At 48.3% G+C, this 18,338-nt stretch overlaps 1 protein-coding gene across 3 annotated transcripts in view; it reads left to right on the top strand.

Moving 5' to 3' along the window:
• The window catches only part of PALD1 (phosphatase domain containing paladin 1), a 90,963-nt gene that overhangs the window by 14,208 nt on the left and 58,417 nt on the right, over positions 1-18,338 (top strand). For 2 of the 3 annotated variants that reach the window (XM_069071443.1, XM_069071444.1), the window contains exon 2: positions 3,616-3,745. The exons of the other annotated variant lie outside the window; for it this stretch is intronic. The gene's annotated coding sequence lies outside the window, so the exon portion shown is untranslated. The remainder of the gene's footprint in view (positions 1-3,615; positions 3,746-18,338) is intronic. 3 annotated transcript variants of the gene reach the window in all.

Here is an 18,338-nt window from a genome sequence, read left to right as displayed (position 1 = left end):
ACCAAGGTTAGGTGACTTGCTCAGGGTCACACAATTAATAAGTGCCAGAAGCTGAATTTGAACTTAAATCTTGCCAAGGTAATCGGCCTATCAGTTATTCTTTCTACTCTCCTTGCACCAGAATGCCGTCTCTTCTCACCCTGATGTTGTGTGGATCAGGGGGATTCCCTTGGAACCTTGAGACTGGTGGGCTTGAGACTCTTTGGGGCAGCAGTATGGTGAGGGTCGATGTTTGTGCTAGTAAATATGATGGAGAAACGTGGGAAGACTTGTATGAACCAATAGAGGTGTAAGGACCAACTGACTGAAAGAGACAGCTTGGTTGAATAGTGGAGAGAGTGGGATCCATGAAGACCTGAGTTTGAATCCTGCCTTGGACACTTAATAGCAGTACGACCTTAGGCAAATCATTTAACCTCTCAGCCTCAGTTTCCTCATCTGTAAAATGAAGGGACTGCAATTCATGGTCTGTGAAGTCCTCCTTAGTTCAAAATCTATCATTCTATGAATAAATAAAGTGATTACAAAAATATAAATGAAGAAAATGGAAATAGATCTGGATTAGGAGACCTGAGTTCAAATTCTGATTTTCCTAGTTGATCCTGTTCCTCCCTAGTTCTCAGATTCCGGATCTTTAAAATTCCAGATCTTTAGGGAGTTGGAGTAAGTGGCTGATTTTCAAGGCCCCTTTGGGTCCTAAATCCTGACACTTGGTCCTTAAGGACCTTCTGGCTCTGACCCTCTGGGACCTCATCCTTTGCTCAGATGCTTGGGGGGACCTTGGACCTCTTGCTTCTCTTCCGGGACAGATAGAGCCTGAGCCTATGCTGTCCTCAGAGGTCCCAAGGAGGGCGTTCGAGTCTGTGCCCAGGAGATAGGTGGTAGTCCATGCTTGTGAGAGAGACACAAGATGCTATTGTTCTCTGTTTTTCCCCTTTGGCATTGTGGGATCATGTTGAGGGCTGCCTCAGTGCTAGGCAGCCTGGAAAAGGAAGGTGGTTGAGCAGGTTGGGGTTGGGCTGATTTGAGTGATGGTGGAGGTGGGGGGTGGGGTGGGGAAAGGGAAGGGACACACACACAAACACACACACACACACACACACCCCTTCACACTCACAATGATTCCTTCTTGCTTTTTAACCTTAGACAAAAAAAAATGATATTCTTCAGTCAACAATCATTTATTTGACATTTTCAGTATTCCCAGCCCTGTGCTAGGCACTGAGAATATAAAGCCCCTGAGGGCTTCCATTCTGTTGGGGAGACAACCTGTACACAGGTAAGTATGTGCAAAGTAAAGGCAAGGGAGCAGCCTGGGGTCAGGAAAGACTCACTTAGAAGGTGATAGGGTACCAAGGACCCTATTAAAATTTTCTGTTTATTAAAAATATTTTTATAATCTTTCTTATTGTAAATTTAGTCATCAACAAACATTTCAGTACAAAAAAAAGAACAAAAATAGGGCTGTGTATGAACCTTCAAACATCTGTTATGTGTAGTTTTTAAAAATGTGCATTCAATTTAACAAGGTAGGAACACTATTGCCATTTGTGTTTGTCCCCTTTCAGATTTATGCATTTTTAAGAAGGCTTTTTTGAGGTAGGTTCTCTTCCTTCCTTCCTTCCTTCCTTCCTTCCTTCCTTCCTTCCTTCCTTCCTTCCTTCCTTCCTTCCTTCCTTCCTTCCTTCCTTCCTTTCCTCTCTTTCTCTTTCTTTCTTTCTTTCCCTTCCCTTGTAGAAGTTCCTCCCAGTACATAAGTATGGTTAAGCAAAATAAATCAACACATTGACCATGTGTCATTCTGTACCTTTGGTCTATCTCCCCTGTGCCAAAAAGTGGGAACACCCTTCCTCATGAGATGTCTTTGGAAGTCAAAATTTTTCACCATGTTTATTAGAGCTCTGAAATCTTTCAGGCTTGTTTTCATTTACATTATTGTAAAATAAATTGTAAAGCAAAATTATAAATCCTCTTCTGGATCTGCTCGTGTCACTATGCATCTGTTCATATAAGTCTTCTCAGGTTTCTCTGAATTGTTTCTTGCTGCACAGTCATATTCCATTCTATGCACATCCCACAGTCTTCTCAGTGGTTGCTCAGTTGTGCTTCCTGGCCCCTTCAGCAGTGTCTTATGTCCTCCTACGACCCCTCTGGCAATGGCCATTTTCCTCTTTTATAGACTTTGCTATCTGATGAGTATGAGGTGGGACCTCAGACTTATTTCAGTTTACTTTTTTCTTCTTATTAGAATGTTTGCTCCTGTCCAGAAGGGGAGGTTTCATTCTTTGTACTTTATCCTCATGTTCTAGCTCGGTGCTTGGAACAAAGTAGACCCTTACCAAATGCTGTTGATTGATTATTGTTAAGTATTGGGATCTTTTTTCCACATACTTCTTGACAATTTGCATGTTTTCATTTGAGTGCTGCCTATTCATGTCCTCTGATCATTTATCTACTGGGGAATGGCTTTTGCTCTTGTATATTTGTGTCAGTCTCCTATGTATCTTAGACACCAGACTTGGGTCAGAGAAATTTGCTGCGAAAGTTTTACCCCCATCAGTTGTTTCTCATCTGTTTATGATTTTATTTTATCTGTACTTTTCAATTCTATGTAATCAAAAAAGTCCTTTTTATCTTTAACCATGGCCTCTGTCTCTTGCCTAGTTATAAATTTTTCCAAAACCAAGGATATTAAGGGGTCCCATTTCGATCATACTTTAAGACTTAAGAACATCCAACCTGGTGCGGTGGGTACCACAGCTATTATTTACATATGGATAAACTGAACTTTGTTTAGGGTCCCAGGTTAAGGCAAATCTCCTGCATTTGAGGACATGGAGGGCCACATGTGGCCAGACAATTGTAATGATCTCTAAGTTATTATTATTATGCCCACCTCACTGGATGGTTGTGAGAATTTAATGAGATAATGGCTGGAAAGTGTTTTCTAAAGTTGCTGTATCAATGTAAAGCCCAATTAAAAAAATGTTATTCATATGGTATGGCAAATCTAGATGGGGAGAAAGATTGGACCTGTGATTCATTAGTATAGGGGGCTTCCAGGTGAGGCAGCATCCTCTCCCAATGCAGGGGGGCACCTTTTCTGTCAATCATGGTCCTGACTCCTTTTAGTAATCTGGTGAAGTCTATAGATCTCTTACACAAAGAATATATTTACATGCATATGATAAAGTAAGTAGGATTACAAAGGAAACCAAAGGTGAGTGAAAATAGAAATGGAATTTTCTTCCAAGTTTACAGACCTCTTGAAATCTGTAGGCCTCAGGTTAAGAATCTCTGTTTTAGGAGAGTTGCTTAGAACAATTCTGATAGAACCAAACAAAAGAATCCCTGCTGCTGTGTGTTGGCTTAGAAGACCACATATTAGCATTATCCAGGTTTTATTGTATTTTTATTTATTTTGTTAAGTGCTTCCCAATTACAATTTAATCTGGTTTATGTTATCATCGGTGTGTTTGACTTCTCTTTGCCAGCATGTGTCAGAGGCAGCATTCTAACCCAGGTCTTCCTGGTCCCAAGGCTAACTTTTTATCTGCTTGGCTGAAGTAACTCTCATATGATAACCATTAACTATGTGCATTGTACCTTTGACAGGCAGAATGATGGAGTAGATTGAGAGCTGGCCAGGAAGGTCCTAGGACCAGTAGAGCAGGGGTGGGGAACCTGCAGCCTCGAGCCCTTGGACTGAAACTAAGCATCACAGAACAAAACTTCTTAATAAAAGGTAATAATAAGTAAAATAATTTAATAAAATTTGTTCTGTAGCTCAGTTAAAAGGCTGAACCCAAGGACCTGGAAGGCCACAGATGACCTGGAGGCGGTTCCCCACCTCTGCTCCAGACTCTTATGCTGGCTGTGTGACCCTGGGCAAGTCATTTTACTGATCAATGACTGGTGACTTCCTAAAGGGTAAGCTGCAGAGAAGGTGCCTGTTTCCTCACCTGAAGTTCTCTGCACCATTGCAGCTGAAGGTCTGGCCCCCACATGAAAAACCAGCATTACTTTATTACCCCTCTTGTAAAATATACAGTTTATTAAAGCCTATTAAAGCTTAAAATTTTACTAAGACTTTTGGGACCCTCTGAGTACCAATAGGTACTTGTATTTGTACAGCACTTTGAGGATACCTGGCTTAGATGGGATTATAGATATATGACTGGGCGGGACCTCTGAGGTTCAACCTCTTTATTTTACAGATGGGGAAACTGAGGCTGGAGAGGTTAAATGACTTGCCCACTGACAGTGGTCATTCCTGGAATGCCCTCCTTCCTCGCCTCGGCCTCTTGGAAGCTTTTGTTCCCTTCAGAGCTCAGCTTGAGCCTTGGCATCCACAAGAGGCTGACCCTTTCTGCCTCCAGTGGTTAGAGCTGAAGGATTTTGTCTTCATTTGGTCCTTACGTTGTACAACCCTCTCTGTAGGCTCTCTCCAGGAGAATGTAAGGGGCCTGTTCATCTTTTTGTCTTTGTGCTCCCTGGCCTTATGTAGTGCCTGGCACAGAGCACCGAATAAACACTCATTGAATTGAATTAATTTGGTCCTCACAACCAAGAAGTAACAGCCCCATTTAAAAGGTGGGAAAACTGAGGCTTGGAGCTCTTGTCATTGTCTCATGGCTATGCAGGTGGTATTACCAGGATTTGATCCCCCATCTGAATAGGAATTCAGATTTCCACTGTGGTGGCAGCCAGGGCCCTGTAAAAGGTGGCCAATGGCTTAGTGGGCAGCCAGCGAGGGAGCTCTTCTCATGTAGGAGTGGATTCTGAGCCCTTGATTATTCTACTGAAAGTGTTACAGATTCCTCCAGGTCTTGAAGGTGGATGGGAGAGGGAGGGGTGGGATTTGGGTTCCCCTAGCTGGGGTGAGGAGACCTCAGGAGGCCTGGGGGGGGTGGCAGCAGGGTGCCCAAGTGTCTCTGACTGCACAAACCCCAGTGTATTTCTTGGCTGGTGACCCATCACCCTCCTGAGCAGGAATTTAACTCAGCCAATGTGTTTGAAGAGCCTGTCCGGCCCTCCTGCTGCTCCCTGGGCTCTGATGAATAGGGCTCTTTATGTGGCAGATGCCCCCTTGGGACAGGACTGGGCTTGTGGGGAGCAGAGTAGGTCTCTCTTGGCCTGGCTTGTCCCCTTAACAAACAACTACCAGGGGTTTCTGGATCAACTTGAGAGATAAACAGGAAGAGGGAGAAGCGTTTTATTTTCCTGTTCCTAAGACTCCTTCTTCCCTTTGCCGTTTTGAGGTTGGGGATGCTGGAAAAATGCCCCCTTGCCAGGAAGCATCCTTCAAGTGTTCTCTGCCAAGTCTTCCCAGCCGTGTTGTTTTCTAAACGGGTAAAGTGAGTTTGGTTTGCAGGCTAGCGGGGCAGGAGGGCCTGTTTCTTTGATACCCCATCTCTTCTCACTGTTGCTGATGAGGGAGTCTCAAACATCTCTGAGGGCTGGGAGTCCTCCTGAGTCGCTCCTGGGGGCTCTGACAGCTTCCTTGGGCCCCAGACCACTCCAAGGCACTCCTTCCTTTTCCTCCATCCTCTCTCTCATCCCAGAGGAAGCTTGACTTTTCTGGGCCTCAGTTCCTTACTTGTAAAAAGAAGGGGACTGGGTGATACCAAAGCTTCTTCCCGGCTCTAAATCTGCAGATTGGACCCTGGTGTTCTCTAAGGACTTTGGCCAGTGAATTGTTAGCAAATGTAGGCATTTGGCTTTGGTTTTGCTGCCTTTTCTTAAGAATAATTGTGTCTTTACATAAGGTCTAAGATAATAATGATGATAAAATAATAGCTAATATTTATGATGCTTTAAAGCTTATACTTGATAGTGTGTATTTGTATAAGTATATACATACACTTCCACACATACACGTCCATACATACACGTCCACACCATTTGATCTTCACAGAAATCCTGGAAGGTGGATGCTGTCATTATCCCTATTTCACAGAAGAAAAAGCTGATGTTGGCAGAGATGAAGCCCCTTGCCCAGGGTCAGACTGTGAGGGAGGCAGAATTCTAACTCAGGTCTTCCTGACTCCAAGCCCAGGGCTCTCTCTCTACCAAGCTAGTAGCTGCCTAAAGCAGTAGCTGGGACTTGGGGAGGAACCTTAGAGGCTCCTCAGAATGAGGGGTCCTAGGCTCTTTCTGTCCTTGGGGATCTCCCACTTTGTTTTATGAACAAGAGGTTCAGGTTTTATTTTCCAAGTGTCCACAGCCAGATTCTTCTTGGAGGGGCCGGGTGGTGCAGTGGGTGGGGCAGTACACCCAAAGTCAGAAGCCGCTGACTCCTTTCTCTGCCCCGGGATGGAGCCTGCGGATGCCGGCAGATCTGCCTCCACAGGGTTAACTGCCCCTGGTTCCAGGCCCTCTCTCCCTGCGTAGGAAGAGAAGGGAGGAAACGGCCCAGGACAGAATGTGAGGTGAAGTCACTTCCCTCCCAGGTCTGCCGGCTGCTCCTCACTTTCCACAATAAGTCCGGCTTCCGCCGAGCGGGAGGTCGTCCCCCTGCCCCTGCCCCTGCTAGTCTCCCATGACCCTTGGGGTCATGAGCAGATGGGTGGCTCCTCATGGAATGTTGCTTTGTCTGTCCGTTGAGCTCACTTCCTGCTGGGCAAGCTTTCCCCAGCCCCTCCTGCCCTTCCTGCCAAGTTCCTTGGCTGGGGGTGTGGGCTGTGGGGGAAGGAGATTGGGATTAGGTGGGATCCAGGTGCGGTGATGGGAAAGGTGCCAACAACAGTGAGGAAATAGATGGGAAAGCCAAGCCGGCAGGAGAGCCAGAGGCTGGACAGCCTGCTGTGTGAAGCCCGCTCTGGGTCTGGGCCTCTCCTGTGGGGCAGGACACTGATGGAGGGAGGGACAGAGCTTGCTAGGGGCTTGCCTTCACTCTCTTAGGCTGGCAGGAACCTCAGACCCAAAGGAAGCACTTTCACCTTTGCAGAGAGCTTTACAAACATGATCACAACAAGCCTGGGGGGTGGGTGCTGTAAGATGCATCCCCATTTTACAGGGAAAGCTGAGGCAGCAAACAGGGTTAAGTGACTTGGCTAGAGTCACACGGCTAGTAAATATCTGAGGCCAGATTTGAACTCAGGTCTTCCTGACTCCAGGCCCAGTGCTCTCTCCACTGAGCACCTACTGGGTCACCAACCAGTACAGAGCTGGAAGAGACCAGGAGGTCACTTAGTCTGCCTTCTTTTTATAGGGCAGAAAACTGAGACCGAGGGCTGTTATTACCCAGTCAGTATATGAATCCTGATCTCGGGATTCCCAGGCTGACACTTCTTTTTTTAACCCCATTTGCCAGGCCTGTGATGCAATAGGATTGTAACTGTCTTGGAGACTGGCTCTGAGGTGGGGTAGCCTGTGGGCCCTGGCTCTCAGGGTTAGCAGTGGGACCAAATGGCTGCAGGGATGTGTGTGCCTCTGTCCCTGTCAGTGGCTTATCCCTCCCAGGGATACTTGTCGTTGGTACCTTCCCTCTCCTTGTAGAATAAAAGGCATTGTTCTTTACTAAAGGGACAGACAGGGAAAGTATAGAGCGGGGCAGGGTGGGTAAAAGGATGTGGGATGGGCAGCCTCCTCCTTTGCTTTTTCTTGAGGTCAGCTTTGTTCCCAAGGTCTGGTTGAGTTCGTGTGTTGTGTGTCCCCAACACTAAGGAATGTGATGGAGCCTAGGATCTGTCCTTTCAGCTTCAGTCCTGATCATTTCTGACTCCACAGCAGGCTATGGGACCACCAAGCTTGACCACGTGGTCGGAGCAGGAGGCTCAGAGCCAGGATGGGCACTGGGCTCTTTTCACCAGCGACCACCAATCCAAAGGCAGCGCTCCCTGCTGCTGTCTGGGAGTTGGCCCTGGCTCAGCCACTGAGAACTGGGCCGTATTTACCAGGGTATCAGCAACTTTCTCAAAAGAGTGACATTAGCCCCTGCTTCTAGGGTCTGCAAAGTGCCTTTCTCATGGTCTGGACCACTGGTAGTGAGGATAGATGTTAGTGAATATCATAGAAAACCTGGGAAGACATAGGATATGAACTAATAGCTAGAATTTATGTGACATCTTGAGTTTTGCAAAGCATTTTATGAGTCAACTTCTTTCGTTCTCAGCAATGACCCTGGAGGCAGGTGTTATTATTATACTCATTTTATAGATGGAGAAACTGAGGCAGACAATGATTTATTGACTTGCCCAAGGTCACACAGTAAGTGTTGGATGCAGGGTTCAGACTCATGTGTTCCTGACTTCAGGACTTAGGCTCTGTCCACTGTTCCCCCTAATCATCGGTGAACTGATGAATGGAGGAGAAATCAGCAATAAGAAAGAAAGAGAATTCTGATTGGGTGCAGGGATTGGTACTGGGTCCAGACAGCCAATGCTGGGACATGGTATCTCCCTCTCAGCAGGGATGGGCCACAGAAGCAGAATGTGTCCTGGTGGCTTTAGTATTGGGTTTAGTTTTTGCTAATTTTTGCTTTTCTATCATAAAGAGATGTTCCCTGAGAGTGGTGGTGGGGTTAATGGGATGTGCATGTTGTGTAAAAACCAAAACGCGTTAATGAAGTCTTTTTATGTTGATGCCTAGTTAGGTTTCACCTTATTATGGAAAGAATAGTGAGCCAGGTGTTAAAGAATTAAGAGAAAGGATCTTGGCTCTGTTCTTTACCATCTCAGCAGGCCATTCATTCAACCTACTTTTCTGGGTCTCAGTTTCTCCACTTGTACAGTGAGCAATATTCCCAATATTCTTCCTTCTACCTTGAAAATCACATGAGATTGTGAATGGGAAAGTGGCTTATGACTCAGTGTCCCTCAGTGGCAGTATGGAACCGTAGGCTTGAACTCAGGGGAAATCTGGGCTAACTGTATGAATGTGGGAAAATAAATGGCTTCATTTCTCTGAACCAGTTTTCTCTGTAAACTTCGATTCTTGGCCTTTGACTCTAAGGCCCTGTCTGTCAACATTGGACATGTATTTCATGTTCTCAGGCCCCTTTCAGCTCTCACAGTCTGTTACTTCTGCCCCTCCCCTAGTCTTCCTCTATGCTTCCCTCCTACCCACATTAAAAGCAAAAAATCTTCCTTTGGCCCTGCCATCCCCTCCAACCACCTTCCTACATCTCTCCTGCCAAGGGCATCACTGCTCGACTCCTTGGAAAGGTTGTTTTACCCCCCTGCTCACTCTGCCCCTTCCAATGTGGCTTCTGAGCCCACGGGGAGCCCTGAGTGACCTCTCTATTGTTTAATCCAGTGGTCTGTTCTCAGTCCTTATTCTCTCTGACCTTTCACAGCTTCCAATTCCTCTCGCCTCCACCTGGATGCTCCCCCCCCCCCCAGGCTTCTGTAGCATAGAAAAAGCTAATTCACTTTCTGTCTCTCTCATGTTAGACTTTCTTTTGCTGGAGCTTAAGTTCCCCTGCCTCTCTGTCCCTGGCTATCTGCGCTTCTTTCCATGATGTCTTCCTTATTTATCTCATTGACTCCCACAGATTTATTGTTGTTTATTCTGATCTCTAGATGCTAGGCAGTCAATCAGGCAGTCAGAATAATTTGTTAAATACCTACTGTGTTCCAGGTGCTGTGCTAAGCACTGAGACTTTTCCACCTGGATGTCCTTTGGACGTCTCAAACTCACCATGTCTGAAACCGAGCCTCTTGCCTGGTTTCTAGTCTGTCCTCCACACAGCTGCCAAAGTGAGGCTCAGGTCTGATCACGGTCTGGATGACCTCCTGTCAGTCCCAGGGCTGTGCCGGGGCCAGCTCATACCAGCTGGATCATCGCTAAATTTCCAGTGGGAGCATTTTCACCTTGAAAATCTTGAAAAATGGGGCGGCCAGGTAGCACAGTGAGTAAGAGCACTGGTCCCAGAGTCGGGATGACCTGGGATTGAATCCGGGCTCAGATACTTAGCATCCACCCAGAAATAACTGGCCGTGTAACCTTGAGCAAGTTATTTAACCCCAATGGCTTTAAAAAAAAATCTTGAAAAAAAAAACAACCCTACAAATCGGGACTTGACTTATTGTTTTGTTGATTGTCTAGATTTGAGATGGTGGAAAAAATATTTATGATACAGATGAAAGTTAAAAGAGCTGGTTGTTAAACGTTTACTAGCATCCCCATGGTTGTGCTATAGTGGGGATTCTTTTTTTTTAAGGGTTGTTGGACTTGATGGTTGTTAAGATCACTTCCAATACTCAATTCTGTGATTGTATGGAACGTCACTCACCTGCTCGAGCACTGTAAGTGGCTGCCCGTGGCTCCTAGGGTACAGATTCCTTAACCTGACTTTTGAATCTCTTTCCAGTCTGCTTAGAGCCAGAGCCAAATGGTTCCACTACCCATCCCTCAGCGTTCCATCTCTTGCTTCCCTGTTTTTGCTCAGAGAGTTTCCCGTGTTGGCAATGCAAGTCCTCCTCACCTCTTCCTTCCAGAACCTGGATCCTTCTTCAAGGCATAGTTTGGTGGGTCACCTTCACCTTCTCTCTGAGCTCAGCTAAATTTCCTCTCTTCTCAAATATTCCCAGAGCATTTTGCTGGGATCTCCCCTTTGTCCCCATCATTTTTAACATGGTATTATCATACACTGTATTTCCTTTTTGGACACCTCCCTTGTTCCATCTCCCTTCCCCAGGAGTTTAGAAAGTTCCCCAAGTGCATGGTCTTGGCATGGCTGTGGCATTGTTTATGAGTATTCCTAAATGTCTGACAATAGGCCTGGTACATAGTACTCCACGAATACATTTTTAAAAATTGAATTCTTTGTTTTAATGTTCCTTTCAGAAATAGCATTCCGTGTTTTGAGGTCTTTTTTCAGCTTTGACATTTTGTCTTTTAAGGTCCTTCCCAGCTCTGACATCCTGCGTTCTAAAGATCGATCCAACTCTGATAATCTGTGTTTTAAGGGCCCTTTTAGTTTGGATGTTTTTCATGCTCGTGAGCACTGTGAGCCATTTTTTTTTGTTGAAAAGAGGAAGGGTTGGTTGGGGGCGGCTAAGTGGCACAGTGAGTAAAGCGCTGGCCCTGGAGTCGGGAGAACCTGAGTTCGGTTCTGGCCTGAGACACTTAACACCCACACAGAAATAATAGCCATGTAACCTTGGGCAAGTTACTTAACCCCAATTGCCCTCCAAAAGGCAAAAAAAAAAAAAAGAAAAGAGGAAGGGTTGGGATGATGGGTACCTTCTAGTGTGTGGTATAGCCCAGGAGATTTTAACCTGGGGTCCTTGAACGTTTTTAAAAAATATTTTAACAATTATATTTTAATGGAATTGGTTTCCCTTGTAATCCTGTGTCTTTTGTGATTTGCATGTAAGAGCAGGACTCAGAGAACTCAGCGATGGGCTTCATCAGACACTGCCCAAGGGGCTGGGGCAAGAAAAGGAAGAAGGCTTGGCCTGGACCCAGACTTTGTAAGGTTCAGTCTGCTCTGGGAGCTGGTGGTGTCATCCGAGGTCCATCTAGCTGGAGCAAGGGCTTCCCTTCGAGGGGTGAGGAAGGAGCTGAATTGGCGTCCATCTGTCGCCCATATGCAGCTCAGGGGTTGTGGATGCAGGTGCCATCCTTAGCTTAGCAGCCCACTCAGGGAATCCCCTCTTCCCAGCCCCAGCCCTCTCCTTCTCCCCCTCCCTCTCTGCTCAGGGCTCCCCCAAAAGGAGGAGATGGGGAAGAAGGCTCCCCCTGCTCCTGGGCTCCATCCAGCTGTTGCTGGTTAACAACCCAGCTGTCTGATGCTGATGATGTGAGCAAGCATCCTAGGAGTCTTAGAGTTTGACAGTCATCTGGTCCAGCCCCCTGCCTCAAGGCAGATTAATGAAGAAGGCACCTGAGTCAATCCTCTTTTCTTCATAAATACACATTTCCTCAGTTTGCCTTAGCACCCTCTTTAAGCATATTTAGAATTAGAGTAGGTGTGGACTAAGGCTTGGGATCATGAGGACCTGGGCTGGGGTCCCACCTTAGAGACTGACTGCGTGACCCTGAGAAAGTCACTTAACTTCTACGGGGGCTCAATGAGGGATTTGGACTTGTTAACCTTAAGTGTCTACAGTACGTGTACAGTATGGCAGGCAGATAAGTGAGTGGTACGAGGAGGCCGTAGCCTTGGGAGTTCAAATCCCACCTTTGACAGTTACTTCCTGGGTGTCTGGGCAAGTCACCTAATCTCTTCAGGCCTTGGTTTCTTTTTCTGTAAATCGAGAGTAGTGGACTAAATGGCTTTACAGCAAATACCTCTAGATTCTCAGCTGTCTATTGGTGCCAGACCCGTGGTTTCTTGGGTGAAGCTAGACCGGAAGCTCCCTCTCTCTGTCCTTGCAAAGTCCCCATTCCTGGCATTTTCTAGCATTAGGGAGTTGCCTGTGGTTCAGTGACTTGCCTAGGGGTCACCCAGCCAGGGAGTGTCTGAGGCTGGCCTTGAACTTTGGGGGTCTTCTTACCTCCAAGGCCGGTTTTCTGTCCAGAGTGTTGCTGCCATGTGTGTGTGTGTGTGTGTGTGTAGGGGTAGGTAGCATGGAGGGGAGAGAGAGGGAAGCACTAACAATGAATGGGATAGACCTCCTCTAGGAGGGGTGGTCCTTGAGCTGATCCTCAAAGGGGTCGTGAGTTGGAGGAGGCTGGGGCTGGAAGGGGTAGACCCTTCCAGTCCTAGAGGAGAGTCTGTCCTCTTGGTCTGTTCACTGAGGCTGGCAGCAGCCCCTTTAAACTTTTGAATATGGTATCTGTGAGCCAGAGTGGTCTATTCTCTCTGGCTTATCTGGGGGGCTCAGTGGTCAAGCACAGGCCTTCTAGCACTGCTGTGAGCTGTAGATGTCATGCTTTGCAAACCTTAACTGGCTGTTACTTAGAGACAAACCATTGCTTGGCCCTTAACCCGGGCATCTCCAGCTTGGAGAGGACCTGCCAGAGCTCAAGGTCAAGGCTCAGAATGGGTGGCAGAACCCAGGACTTTCTGCTGCCTGCCCAGCTGATGGGCTTGACCATAGGAAGGAAGAAGTAGCCTCAAGGGGTGGAATCTCCCTGAGCCACTTCTTTTTAGGCTCTGGGACCAGTGGCCTCTGGGCTTCCTTTTAGCTCTACAGCTATTAACAGTTGCTACTTAGACTCATGCTAAGCCCTCTGCCTCACTTAAATCCAGCTGCCCGCCAGTCAAGACATCCCCTTGTGGTGTCATTGGTCTTCTTCCAAGGAGGAAGGATGGACATCTGACTACCAGCCAGACAACTAATGCCAGCCAACCAGCCGCTGCCAGGAATCCTTTGGGGAGTAGAGGCAACGGGAAGAGGCGGGGGTCACATACTCACTGTCTGGGCAACCTCTCTGCGTTTCAGTTTCCTCATCTGTCAAATTAAGGATATGGATTAGATCACTCTTCATGTCCCTTCCAGACAGAGTCAGAAGGGCCTGAGTTTGAATTTCGCCCCAGACACTTACTAGCTGTGTAACCCTGGGCAAATCACGTAACTTTTCTGACCTCAGTTTCTCTATCTGTAAAATGGAACACCCACCTTGCCGGGCTGTTATGAGGATCATAAAAAAGTGTTTTGGAAGCCTTAAAGTGTTCTGTGGATGATGTTAACTATTGGGAACATAAGGAACATGTGCGCCTTGGGACAGCGAGGGGCCGGTCTCACCTCCCATAGTGGGGTGCAGTTTACACAATAGGAGAATCAAGCATGCCTGTGTTTCCTCTTAATTGATGGCTGCCCGAGACAGATGCATCCTGCAGCTGGAGACCTCTTCCTCTCTCCCTCCTCAGCTGACACCCTGCCCTATTTTTAGCCCTATTGTTAAGGGGCCCTGGGCACCCTGCCAAGCTGGCCTACCCCCTGTCCTGGAGGGGTATGCAAATGAGGGCTGAGCCAATGGCTGGGGGTCCCGGGAAGGCCTTGGGCCCTGCCTGTGGCTTGGCCGGGGAGAGTTGCCTTACTCCGGCCAATTCCTCCGTTTTAGGAGCTGGGAAGTTTCTTCCTGGGCGGTCCTGAATTTGGAGTCAGGCAGGAGGCTAAGAAAAAAGTGTAATGGAAAGAACGCTGGCCTGGAAGTAGAGAGGCCAGAATTCCAGGTCCTGGCCTTGGGTGACCCGTAACTGTGAGCCTCGGTTTTCCTTCTCTACAAAAGGGGGAGTTGGCAGCAAGGGGGAGGGCAGAGAGCACCGATCTGGAGCCCAGGGGACAGAGTTCATGGCCATTTGTGGGTCTGGACAGGTGTTTTTGTCTGTCTGCTTGAGCCTCAGTTTCCTTCTTTGTAAAATGGGGGATAGTAGTGCTTGTCCGGCCACGTCGTAACCCTATGGTGAAGGAGAGGCCTTTTAGATCTTACAGGATGATGGAAATGAGGCAGCTACTCGGAGAGAACACAGGCCTTGGAGTCAGGAAGACTCAGGTTCGAATCCTGCCTCTGACCCTGGGCAAGTCACTTGCCCTCTGTCGGCCTCAGTCTCTTTATCTGTAAAAAGGGAATGGTAATAGCCTCTCCCTCAGGGGGCCATTGTGAGAGTCAGTGAGATGAAGTGTCTTGCAATTTCCAAGTGCCATGTGAATGCTATTGATTATTCTGGGATGGGTTTGTATTGTATATGCCCCCCCCCCCCAGGAGGGCCGTAGTCTGGTCTGGCTGCCCTGGTTCTGGGGTTCTCAACTGCAGCAGGTGTGAGGCATGTGGAACCTTGGACAGCCTCTCTTTCCTGGACCTTGCCTGGATTCCAGAATCTTAGACCTGGCCTTCCAGAGATAAATAAATCAATGTTTGTTAAGCACCTACTGCGTGCTAAGCCTGATCATCTAATTTCAGCCCCTTGTTTTAACAGATTAGGAAACTGAGGCCCCAAAACAGGAAGTGACTTATAACAACTGACATTTCTATAGGAATTAAAGGTTTGCAGTGTATATGTGTGTTTGTGTATGTATTTTGAGTCTCACAGAAACCCTGGGAGGGTTGATATAATAAGGAACATCATCCCCATTTTATAGATGGTAGAATTGAGGTTCAGTGAGTTAGAGATCATAAGGGTCACAGGTTTAGAGCCAGGAGGGACCTCCAAGGCCATCTAGTCTATCCCCATAATTTTACAGACGAGAAAACTGAGGCCATTGGAGGGTCAGGACTTGCCCACATAGGCAGTAAATTTCCAAAGTAACATTTGAACCCAGATTTTCCTGACACTCAGGTTCAATGCTCAGTCTGTTGCACTGCCCTGCTTAAACTACAAGTAGCCAGTACTCAGTCCCACTAAGCCAGAGACTTCTCTTCTCCTAAGGGGCTACATCTTGAGGGATCTCAGGGACTGGAGACAAAGTGCCCCTGTCTGGGACTGTGTCCTTGGCACTGAGAATAGTCAAGACATGGAAAAGGAGCTCCTTGGGACCATCTGTCCTCTCCATGGCCTAGGGAGAGGAAGTGATGCCCCCCGCCCCCAGTTATACAGCTAGTACTGATGTAAAAAATTAAGAATCACTGAAGGGTGAATGTCCTTGGGAAATCAAGTCAGTCATCATTCAGTAAGCGTTGTGCACCTACAGTGTGCCAGGCCCTGCACTATGGCTCAGTAAGCATTGTGTACCTACTGTGTGCCAGGCCCCACACTAGGGTTCAGTAAGCATTGTGCACCTACTGTGTGCCAGGCCCTGCACTCAATGCTGGAGATCAGAGATGAGGCCACAGCTAGGGAAACATAAGGCAGGTTATAGTGAGTCAAGAAGATGCCGTCCCAGCTCCCCTATGGGATCTGTCCCCTTTGGGAGCAGTGTCCCATCTCCATCACCTCTCAGGCCTCCTTTGGGGTTTATCCCGTCTAGCTGGCTCCTGCTGCTGCCTGGGATTCTGGCTGGTGTTTCTACCTTTTGATCTTCTAGTGGCAAAGACATGATGGGGATTTGTTGGAATCTCCCTGGTTTTGGAAGTAGTTATCTTGGGTAGTTTGGGGGCATATAAAAGGCTTTGGGCTCAGCTGGCTGGCCTGTTGTGTCCCAGGCACTGTGTCAGACCCTAAATCGGGAAGGATCCTGAGACACAGCGATCTGGGCTGGCATTTCCCATCCTTCAGTGTGGGGATCAGACAAGGTGAGTGGGAAGGTCCTTCCCACTCCGAATTCTGAGCCATTATTTCTCTGGCTCATATCAGCAGGATTAGCTTTTTCTTGAGTCCTTAGGGAAGGACAAGGGAGGAGGGATTGTCCTTGCCTCCCACTCCCAGCCTTCCTGAGCTCCATCAGGATCCCATTGCTTGGGGCTTACAGTTGAACAAGGTGCATTGCATCTGCCAGGGTGAACCCTGACCTGGGAAGGGCTGGGGGTGGTCCTCATTCTAATTCCTTCAGCAATTTGCTGGTGACCTCAGACAGGTGGGGGGCGGAGGGTCCCCTCCCAGACAGAAACACAGTATCCATGATGAGAGGGGGAGAATTCTGCTAGACTCTGCCCTGCCCCATCAGATCCTGTCTGGAGGGCTGAGCTTTGGGGGACTGGGTCAGCATTTATTAAGCACCCCCCCCCCCATGTGGTTTGATGCAAGGGCCCTCAGAGAAGCTGTGTGTATGTAGCCTTGGGGAAGTCACAACTTCCCGGCCTTGCTTTGTGCATCTGTAAAATGGGGCTGATTTGTAGCACCTACTTCCTAGGGTGGTTGTGAGAATTAAATGAGAGCCTATTTGTAAAGGGCACAGTAAACACTGGTTATTGATGATAATTACGATAATTATGCCTGCTGCCCGTGTCTTTCTTCTGCTTTTGGCACTCTCCTCCGCTGCACGTTTCAGACTCAGTTCCCACACTGCCCAGAGACTTCAGAGGCCTGACAGGTGCCATATGGCTGGCCACCCTCAGGGTCTCGGCTTCCTGCCAGCCCTGCCCCCTGCCTCATCTGCAGGCCAGGCACGTCCCCGCCCCCGCCTCCTTTGTGTCCCCTGAGAAGGGGAAGCTGCGGGATGACAGGTTGGCCGGGGAGGGGGTGGGGGCTTCTCCTGACATGCTTCCTTTATCCTCTGGAATTCCATGGGTGGGAGGGGGGATGGAGGGAGGCACCAGGACAGCCAAGCCTTTCTTTTCTGTCTTCATCCGGGGCCCCCTCAGGTTGAGCCAGGAGCCTCCCTGTTCTAGGAGGAAGAGGCACCCTCTCTGGGCTTCCCCCCAAAGTCTGGGGGCCTCTTCCCTGCTCTGCCCTGGATTCTGGTGTTTTCCCCGAGGCCCTTTTTCTTATGCAAATCTCTTTCCCTTCCCCCATCTCTCTCTTCTCCCTTTCTGCTCCCTCCTCCTCCTTTCTCTCCAGTCTTCTTTCTCTCCTCTTCGCCTCCCTTCTCGGGTTTCTCTCTCTCTCCTTTTCCTTCTTCCTTTCCTCTCCTCCTCTCCTGCCCCTTCCCCATCTTTTCTTTCCCTTCTTTCCCTCCATCTTTTCTTCCTCTCCTCCTCTTGGCCCCCTCCCAGCCTGCAGGGGTCTATAGTTCCTTCTGGACCTGAGAATGTCATCCTGGGTATTCTGGTCTCCTCCTGCCAGCCTCCCCAATGGTCCTGACTGTCCTCCCCATTGGGCTGTGGGAACAGGGTTGGATGCCCTGAATGCCTTTCCCAGAACCGTCCTGAGCCATCCCTAGGAAGTTAGGCCAGTGACTGCAGACTCAGTCCCCTACCATCCCTACTCTGTCTGCCTTGCTGAGACAGCTGCTCGACACAGTGTCAAATGTACAGTCAAAAAGACCTGAGTTCGAATCCTGCCTCAGGCGCTTATTAGCTGTGCGACCCTGGGCAAGTCACTTAACCTCCGTTTGCCTCAGTTTCTTTATCTGTAAAATGGGGATAATAATAACCTCTACCTTCCAAGGTTGTGAGGATCAAATGAGATATTTCTAACCCTGAAGGCTCCATGTAAATGTTCTTATTGTTATCATATGCTGCTCAGAATACAGTAAGCACTTAATAAACGCTCTATCTGCCTCTCTGTTTGTCACTGGTCTCTGAGGAGCCCTGCTTGGGTTAGCGACAAGGACCCCACTCTCCCCCTTAGGCCTCGATCGACTCATGGAACGGAATGGGACCCCCATTGTACAGATGAGAAAGTTGAGTCTCAGAGAAGGGGCATCAGCTGTCCTCAGTCATGTCTCCCAGGTCAGGCTTCTTTCGTCTGCTGCCCTTTGCCCTCCCCTGTTCTTGAGGAGAGTTTTCCTGCTCGCCAGCTTAGACTCATCTCAGAGCTGATACAGCCCCACCCGAGCAGCCCAGGAGTCCGGGCCACAAGGTGCAGTCATCCGGCCTTCTCTGGAAAGTCTGGGCCACAGCACACGGTCATCCGGTCTTCTCTGGAGAGTCTGGGCCACAGCACACGGTCATCCGGCCTTCTC

This window comes from Petaurus breviceps, unplaced genomic scaffold, assembly GCF_028583685.1.
Source record: "Petaurus breviceps papuanus isolate PSGF00001 unplaced genomic scaffold, PetGlider_PUasm1.0 90825, whole genome shotgun sequence".
Classification (NCBI taxonomy): domain Eukaryota; kingdom Metazoa; phylum Chordata; class Mammalia; order Diprotodontia; family Petauridae; genus Petaurus; species Petaurus breviceps.
The sequence above is the reverse complement of the archived record's forward strand: the minus strand, read 5'-3'. Positions and strand labels throughout refer to the sequence as shown.